This window comes from Carassius auratus, unplaced genomic scaffold (assembly GCF_003368295.1).
Source record: "Carassius auratus strain Wakin unplaced genomic scaffold, ASM336829v1 scaf_tig00012979, whole genome shotgun sequence".
Taxonomy (NCBI): domain Eukaryota; kingdom Metazoa; phylum Chordata; class Actinopteri; order Cypriniformes; family Cyprinidae; genus Carassius; species Carassius auratus.
Window position 1 is genome coordinate 46598 of NW_020524353.1, and position 10096 is coordinate 56693.

At 36.7% G+C, this 10096-nt stretch overlaps 1 pseudogene; it reads left to right on the forward strand.

Moving 5' to 3' along the window:
- Positions 1-3806: 3806 nt before the first annotated feature.
- On the forward strand, positions 3807-9674 carry LOC113073846 (myogenesis-regulating glycosidase-like; annotated as a pseudogene).
- Positions 9675-10096: the final 422 nt, after the last annotated feature.

A 10096-nucleotide genomic window follows, 5' to 3' on the forward strand; every position in this document is an offset into this window, starting at 1 on the left:
AAATATTTGAAAACGGAACAGTTATTTTAAATTGTAATAATGTTTTACAATATTACTATTTTACTGTAAATTATGATTTAAATAAACATATGAAAATTATACATTTATTTCGTATTTAGTTTGAAGCAACTCCAAATTGTTTTTTTTCTCCTATCCTAGAAAACAGGTCCCATCCTGCATAACTACTTAATATGGTAATTAATTTTTTCTATTCAAAGTGGTGGAATGCTTATTAAAAAACTAAATTTGTAATTTCTTTTTAAAAACGTATTAATTTTAATTTGTATTCTTATAATCAGTATTAAATAATTATATTAATTATTCTGCCCATGCAGCTCTAAATCTGCCACCCCTAAATCCCCACCCCTAAACCTAACCTTACCCATTATTTATTCATAAAATCAGAGGAAAATGATAGCTGATTAACAAGGGTGTAGAAGCACCCAATCCTGATTGTAAACCTGAAACTGACATTTCCTGAAAAATGATATCTGAATTCTGATTGGTTGATAGGAATGTTATTCCAGGATCAACAAGGATGTTCATCCAGGAACATGTACTTGATGAAATCACGTTTAACCTCAGTCATGTCCCACTGAACAGGGCCCACAAAAGACACACAGGATCTAAGGCTTGAATTATTGATCATGGCTTGGGTCCTTACCCGGCTTGGGTCCAACCCGGCTAAGACCTTCCTCTGCAAATCAATGGAACAATCCTCATCCACGGCCGGTGTCCTGACATTTTATTCTACCCATCAGATTTTCCTACCAGCATGCACATATCAATATTGCGTCCTTTTTCTCATTCTAAACAATGACTTTTAATGTATCTGGATTACTGTAAGGGTGGGTTTAGGGTTTGGGTAGGTGTAGACTTTAATAAAAACACAATCTAATTGGTAGAAAAACATTTTTTTGTTGGTTTCCTGTAGCTGTATCCCTTTTAGCTACAACCGTGAATATAACGCATAATTATTGTATTTGCAGTACTGTAAGGGTAGGTGTATACATTAATAAACCATAAATTTATGCACTTTTCATTGTCGAATTGTACTACCCACTGTTTTAGTGGGAGGTAGGAAAGTCTGAAATTGACAGAACACCAGTAAGAGCTTCCTGAACTAATACAATAATTGTTGATCACCATAAATGTCATTTATTTTACATATACATGGGTCTCTTTTGGCATTAGGGGTTTCATATACATTCATTACTTCTTTGGTTTGCATTTTGTGAGGTGTTTTTTTTTTGTTTGTATTCTCTCACCATTATTTTGCTGCTAATGTGTGAATGACACAGCTGTATGAGTGAAATAATTGGATTAAATCAAAGTACTGAGGTAAGAAAAGCACTGTAAACAACAAGCAACATTTTCAATTACCTTGAACTGAACTGCTCTGACAAAACATTAATAATTCACCAGCCAGGAGAGCATTGTAGCCGCTTGATTGTGCAAAACAACCTACATGTGGGGGTCCTGAACAGGAAGCTCCGGTTACATTGTTTCCAAACCGCTAAACAGGGATCGAGGTTGGGATCGACTCTCACTATGCTAGCAAAACAGTCTAACCTCTGCTAGGTCAGTGTTAGAGGATATTAAGTGTCACTTAGGGTTGGTTTTCTGAAACCATTTTGCCACCCAGGACTTCCTGATTCCAAGAACGCTGCAGACAGGATAAGGCCCACAGAAACACTTTCAGACAACTTCTCCTCCGACCTCTTTTCTACCTCCATTCAGACACATATCAGTCCAGTATCCAGGTATCATATACAATTTTTGTCACTACACCTGAGTTTGAGTAAAAAAAAAAAAAATATATATATATATATATATATATATCACTGTCATTGATCAAATCAGTGTAGTTGAAAATATATTTGAGTGCTCAGTACCAGCTCCAGACAAATATATAAACTATACTTGTATATATTGGGACATATATAACTACAACGTATCAATGTTTTTTTGCTCTGTATTGACCTTAAGACGTACAAACAGCAGATGGACAGTTGATGCAGAGCTCATCACAAGAAGACTCAACACATCTGAGTCCTCGTCTGCAGTTTGTACACTGCCACCTGGCTTCCCAAAACATAACAAACCAACTTTGCTCATGTAACAATCACAAACACACAAGGGTAATGCTTTTGCAGTTCTACCTGTTGGATAGGCATTGCATAATTAGTTTTAGTTTAACCTAAATATTATTTTATGACGTTATTTTATGTTTTTAAATAAACAAGATGAATATCCAGTACTGCTGTATGCCTTCAATAATGTCTTCAAACGCATTGAATACCTGAACATTACTATTGTATGTTTCTGACTACTACACTATCAGTTTATGAAGAGATCATGCTGTGATTTTGTTCTCAAAATTCGTATACTTTTTAGGATCATTTCATTTCTTATTTGTACTCTTAATTGAACCAACAGATGGACATCATGCCATCTTTAAAACCCTTCAAACACCAGGTTAACCATCATCACACAAGATTACGCACAAAATTAACAACTGATTGCAGGTATTTTATTTCAAAAACAAAAAACAAAAGACAACGACAACAAGCAAACAATAATAATAATAATAATAAAATAAAAAAATGTATTATTATAATTCAGATAAACAGTAAAATTGCATTGAATAAAATCATACCATTCTGCTAAACTGTAAATGTGTTTTAGCATAAACATGGCTCTTAATGTATCTGAATGTCTGAGATAATCCCTTTTAAATCCAGATGTTCTGGTTTGCAGTGAAGGACACAGCTGTTTCCATGTGGTGAAGCAATATAAAGCTGGATACTACATCATCCACTCAGAGATTGTATCAAAAGCACTACTAAAAACAACTTTTTTTTGGTTGTTTTTGTTGTCAGTTAGATAATGTCATTTTACAGTGTATTACTGAGGTAAATTTTGTGTTTAGAGATCCCGCCTTGTAAAATATGCTTGGGTGCAGCTTCATTTTATTGACTGTAGAATGTATTTTTGGATGTAAATGTGCATCACACGACAAATAAACAAGGTTTATGATGTGCCTGTTAAATGTTTGTTATTATTTTGTCTTACAAACATTACCATGGTAACTATAGTTTTTATACAATGCAAATACGACAACTTACATTAACATCCCAATATCTATGTGACCCATTTTAACTGATGAGGGGTAGAAAACACTTTTGAATAAAATAGGTTAAATTCGTATATAGGTTGCATTAAATTTATTTAACCAAACTCAAACCAGTCTAATCAGTTGATACATTTCAAATCTATTTTGACAGCTGGTAAAAATAGTTACTCTATTCAAAATCATGCATTATAGGATATATATAATTTTTTTTTAACATATTTTTTTTATATTATATATAAAAAATGCAAACTTTGCCACCACTGTCATAAAAAAATTATTTAAACGCGTTATGAAGCCATTTGATTTATTTAGAAAATTGATCAAATTTACTTAAAAATAAAATTTCCTATTTAATAATAATGATAATAATAATAATATAGAAAAAATTTATTTATTTATTTTATACCACGCTCTTTAATGATCCACATATTTACATAAAGTAGCTTTTTAGTTTTAAAGTAGTGATAGCATTCAAGGGATGGATGGTGGGTTACCCTGGTATATTTTTGAGATCCACAGAAAACAAACTTGTTAAGCGTACAACACGACATTTTGTATATGTTTAGCTGCTGACAGGCAATCAAACCCAAACGGCAATTTTAGCACTCTCTCTTTCGCTGAGCATCCTATAACACTCAATTTCCCAGAGTCACAGAGTCTGTGTGAAGAGCGAGTCGCCACATAAACTCCTCCCCTAACAAGACACCGAGGAGTACAGCGTCTTGAATTGGTCGGAGGAACATGTCAACAAGACACGAAACCAACAATCCTCGAGCTGGTATGTTATTTCATGTAACTGCAAATGTTTAGACATTTAAATAGTGAATTTCTTCTGTCAGCCTCGGTAATACCCCACGTATGTTTAACCGTAGACCCACTTTGTCTGATACATCGACCATTTGCTTTGTCTTGTCTTATTTCATAACTCCTCTCATGTGATCAAAAGGCTAAACTGTTTTGTAAAGATATTTCATTTGTCGTCGTCCAATGATAACATGTCCATTTAAGGAGTTTTAGATCTATATGTTATTTTAGTGACTAATACATATCTCGGTAACGTTACTTGTGTTACACTTTAACCCATGTGATAGTCTGTGTGTTAGGTCTCATTTGTCCCGAGTTATTAAAATAAGAAGCATGAAAGCCTTTTAAAGAGGTCAGCCAGTATTAATTGTGTATCAAGTGTTTGGCTATTTTAGGAAAAGTTTACTTGTATATCCTGGTGATACAGCTCTATTAACATGTCCATGTTTTCATTGCCTGAACCTCTCAGGAATAAAATAAGGTAGCAAAGACTGAATAACCAGTTTTTTTTTCGTAGTCACATGTTCCGAATCAGCTAAATTGTGTTTACTTGAGTGCTGTGAGATAATACATGATTGCTTCATCTCTTCAGAAAGGTTTTCTTGTTAAGGTGGGCTTTTAAGTATTAGATTTATTCATTTGCTTGGGAGAGTATCTTTTTGTTAAACATATGTTTGTTGTCCGTCACTGTTTGTTCTTCAGTCAGTTGCTCCATAAGACAGTAACTCAACCTACTGAGCAAAAAAGTCTTTCATTTAGGGAAGTACTGAAGTTTCTTTTCAGAGAATCACATGCCAAATATAATATTATAGCAATGTGTACACTTTTTAAGAGACCTACCATGAGATTTAAAACAATGAAAAATGCTTCTGTTGGATATTTTCAATTAAATTTTATATAGATGTATTAAATTCTGTGTCTTTATAGCATTATTTGTATTTTTAGTAGTAGTTTTGTTCTTTCACTTTTTTTCTATCTCTTCCCATTGCTGCCACAGCTGTACTAGTCGATTTTAAAGTAGGTACCAAAACAAATGAACCCTATCTATATTTTAACGCATATTTTAAAACTTATTATAAACAATTAATACAAGTATATTTAAAAATTTTTAAAAACATGATTGAACAAGGCCCATGCACTACATTTTTTTTGTTATTCTCTGTTACACTCAGATATAATTCGTCAAAATACAGAAATAAAATTGACCACCCACTTCCATAAAGCATTGCAAATGACACTGAGTCAATTTGTACACCTTCAAACAACTTGGTTTAGTATTTCAAAAATACGTTATTTTGATTATCAATGACATACAGTTAATAATTTAATATTTTATTTTTGTGGGACAAGTGCTTTGTGGGACAAGTAGTATACATTGACGATTAGAGATGTGTGAAAATGACAAAAAATGATATCTCTATATTTTCTAGAATTTTGTCAAACTATAATAAGATGATTATTTTGCTTAGCATATTATTGTGCTGGTACTTTGGTTTAGGACTGCTGTAGACAGAACCAGCTGATTCCCAAAGCTTTTGATATTCTTCATATTATGTGTGGTGGTTAGTTTGCAGGAGAAACAGAAATTAACTTTTAAGTTGAAATTGATTTGAACCTTTTATGGGCATTTTTACCGTAAGGCCATTTTTTTCTAACCTAATTAAATGTATGCAACATCCTTTAAATTCTAAAATTTAAACAATAAATTCAAATATTAAGAAACTGTAGGTCTGTTACTTATCAAATGAAATCATTATCAACAAAATGTGTGTTTGTAGTGCAGAGGTGGCACAGAATCTCTATCTGAAATGGCATTTAGATGCATTAACACGGACTGTTTAATGCAGGACATTAATGCATTTAACCTGTAGTTACAAGTTTATAAGAATCGTTTTGATGTTTTTATTTGTATTTTTTTGTACTTTTACATGTGCACAGTAGTCTAATATATATCAGGTAGTGTTTTCTGCACTCTTTGAGTGTGTTCTGGTTTAGTTTTTGCGACATACTTGATAATGTCAAATCGCATATCGTTAAAACAACAATTACAACATTATCCTAGACAGTATATATCTCTCAGCCCTCATTACAAGTACAACCTTTTTTTACTTCTCAGATGTAAAGTTCCGATTCAAAACGTTTATTTGGTTGTTTTGATTAAAATCTCTTTATTAAGTGTTTTTTTAAGAAACTATTGACAAAATGATATGCTTCCCAAAAACCACGTCACTGGTGCACCTTATTAGTGTGCTGTACATTTCCCTCAAAAAAACACAAAGAGAGAGCCTCTGCGCTGGCAGTTCAGCTCTTCTAGGTCTTTCCTCAGTAGAAAACATTAACTGTGCCTTTCATTTGAACCAAGTGTGTCTGGTGGCAGTTATCCAGTCTTAAAGTTTTGTAGGTGGCGTTGCATACTGCCGAACCGGAGGCCCTTGTGGTGTCCTCTGGTGCAGTCAATTCACACACTGCCACAGTGTGAAATCTTGACAGCATGAATAAACTGCTTTTGTTTGTGCCTTTACCTCCAAGCAGACCAATTCACGCCGATATCAAAGCTAAAGTTTTTTGTTTTTTAATACTTAATGCTGTAATTTGTACCGTGATTCCTACATTTGCATGACAAGTAGATTCTTGTTTGGACTTCAGCCGTTTACATTGACACTTTTTGCCACTCCTTTTCCCTCAGGCTCATAATGAACAAGAGGAAAATGCTACACTGAGAGAAGGAAAAATGGATGCAAGACTCCATTTTGCACAAAATTCGCAAGTTATTCGGTTTTGTTCTCTGTCTGCTAAATGTCTTCTAAAGTCTGTATAAACTTTTAGCCTTCAGTTTTATCAACTTTTCAACTGTGAATTCAAAATCTAAGACTCAGAATGTATCAAGTAGTCCCAGGAGGCGCAGGAGGAACCATTACCGATGGCATGCCCATCAAGAAGATAGACAAGAACAGTCGCCCTCTGGTGGGGGCTGGAGTTATTGGTGTGATTCTGGTGATAGCAGCAGTGACTGCATGGTGCTATTATATTGCCTCGCTACGTAAAGCTGACCTACTGAAGACAGAATTGCTTGATCTGAATAAGGATGGCTTCCTCATCCGTAACCAGGCTGGGGGGATTGTCCTGAAGATGGGCTTCAGGTCAGTATGGTCCTAATATTCTTCTGATCCTAAAATGTTCCGATAGCACTACAGACTATCCACTGTAAGTCTTGGTCCTGAAGCAGAACCAGTTGTGAATCATTTTTACTGTTCACTGATAACTCAATTCAGTAATAATTTTTCCAATTATGAAAGTTCTTCTTGTTTTATAACTTGTCACGAATACAATTCTAAAAGAAACGTATGTATGCTTGCTGATTTCAGATCTGGCACGCTTGATTTAGACTCCTGCTCAAAGGAGGGAGTGATCCTTCGCTGCTCACGTTCATTTGCTGGCAAGGTGAACTTCTTCATTATGACGGTAAAGCCAAAGGAAACGGTGATGTGTTACCGCGTGCGTTGGGAAGAGTTGGAGTCCGACCGACCTGTGGAGCACGCCATGTCCTACAACGAATCGCACTGGTATGGTGGTGCTGAGACTGCTGTTCAGCATTGGCCTATTGCCATTTCGGGCCAGCAGGCACCCAAACCTTTTGTCACCAGTGACGTGTACACCAATCGCCATGACTTTGGCGGCATCCTTGAGCGCTACTGGCTTTCATCCAATGCGACTGCCATTAAGATCAATGACAGTGTGCCTTTCCACCTGGGCTGGAATGATACAGAGAAAACCATGTACTTCCAGGCACGATATCAGGACAGTCCATACAAACCTTCACCTGGAAGGCCTCCCTACGCTGAGCTTAGTTACAGAGTCTGCGTGGGCCCAGATGTGACCTCTATCCACAAGGTCATGGTTCGTCGATACTTCCCTAAACCCAACAAAGTGCCTGCCAAAGAAATGTTCTGGCACCCAATATGGTCCACCTGGGCTTTACATAAGACTGACATCAACCAGGAAAAGCTTTTAACTTATGCAGAGAAATATACACAAACATGGTTTCAACTGTAGCCACTTAGAACTTGATGATCGTTACACCAGTCAGTACGGGGAATTTGAGTTTGACACACAGAAGTTCCCAAATGCTTCTGCCATGTTTCAAAAGCTCAAGGCAGATGGCTTCCTTGTATCTCTGTGGACACATCCCTTTGTGAATTATGATTCTTCCAATTTCGGGCCATGTGTACAGAAAGGGCTGTTCGTGATGGAGCCTACAGGTCAACTTCCTGCCTTGGTTAAGTGGTGGAATGGCATTGGTGGAATCCTCGATTTTACCAATTCAGAAGCTCGCAACTGGTTCATGTCCCAGCTTCGCTCTTTACGCCACAAATATGGTGTTTCTTCCTTTCAAGTTTGATGCAGGCGAGACCAACTACTTGCCGTGGCAGTTTAGAACTCGAGTCCACCTCCCCGACCCAAGCACCTTCACTCGCCGGTACACCGAAATGGCCATTCCTTTCAATGAACGCGCTGAACTTCGGTCTGGCTACAGCTCTCAGAATATCTCCTGTTTTTTCCGTCCAATCGACCGGGACTCTGTGTGGGGCTATGAACTTGGCCTGAAGTCCCTGATTCCAACCGTCCTCACCATCAGTATCCTAGGCTACCAGTTCATCTTGCCAGACATGATTGGAGGCAATGCCTATCCCAACCGTACTGATGGAAATGGCAAGCTGCCAGACCGCGAGCTCTATATTCGGTGGCTGGAGCTGTCTGCTTTCATGCCTTCCATGCAGTTCTCCATTCCTCCATGGGAGTATGATGAAGAGGTGGTGGCTATCGCTCAGCGGTTCACAGAACTACATGAGACACTAGTGGCTCCCAGGGTCATAGAACTGGCAGGAGAAGTACTGGACACTGGAGACCCCATAATTCGCCCATTATGGTGGATCGCCACCAGTGATGAAACGGCTTATAGAGTTGACTCACAGTTTTTGATAGGAGACGACTTGATGGTGGCACCAGTACTGGAACAGGGCAAGCAAGAAAGGGATATCTATCTACCAGCCGGACGCTGGAAAAGTTACAAAGGAGAACGATTTGACAACAAAGAGCCAATACATCTAACAGATTATCCAGTTGATCTTGATGAAATTGCTTACTTTGAATGGGTTCAGTGAGAATTATAGGAAGCATCTGGAGTTTTGAGCATGTTTTACATTAAAAGGGTTTGTGTAGTTGTTAATTGAATTTAATTTTTTTCAGGGAATTTAGTACTCATCCAGGGTTTTAAATTTAACAAAAACAGGACTGTTTAAGAAATAAGCTTCCAGTTTGCATAGTTTGACGTTCTTCATCAGCTTGGCTGTGCTGTTTTGTGCCATTATAAAAGTTAAACATGCATAATATATCTAAAACTAATGTCTTAATCAGTGCCTTGCATTTAAACAGTGAATGTCTTTGAGATACCAGCCCAAACCTTTGACACAGTTAAGCTTTTACATATGCTTCTTGCCAAATTAACTAACTTTAAGGATGTATTAACGGGCTGTGACAGGTCATTTTGCACAGTGTATTCCTGATGTTCTCTCATCTGCATTTTTAAAAAGGGAAATTTTACCAGTACTGTACATAAGCCTTCCTCTTACAAGGCAAATGTTATTAATTACTTTCAGATGTTCTCCACATAGCAGATCGACTTGATTTCTCTGAAATGTACAATTTGCGAATGTATTTAAAACATTAATGTATGGCTTTAATAACTGCAAGCAATAACAATGCTGCATCCCAGTAAATGTAGGCTGTGCATGCAGCACATTTGAGCATAATCTGCCCTACTCTTGTCTGTAAGCACCAATACTTGAAATAATCACATTAGAAGTTTGTATGAGTAATGTTGCATTGGAATGACCAGCAGTCCTTTTTTACTCTTACTTGAATCACGTTATCATGTAGTGCCAAACACATCACCAGCAGGCCTTGTTCAATGCATTACCTGCATTACTACCACACATCCACAAAAACATTTTCCTCCACATCAAATACAGTTTTTTTCTTTTCATATTAAGTTGATGTGTGCTGCTCAACTTGTTTTGAATATTTTGCAGTGCTGTTCTAATTTTTGTGCTTTGCAGTAAGGACACAACAATTAATGCAGAGTCAGTTAATCTTTAT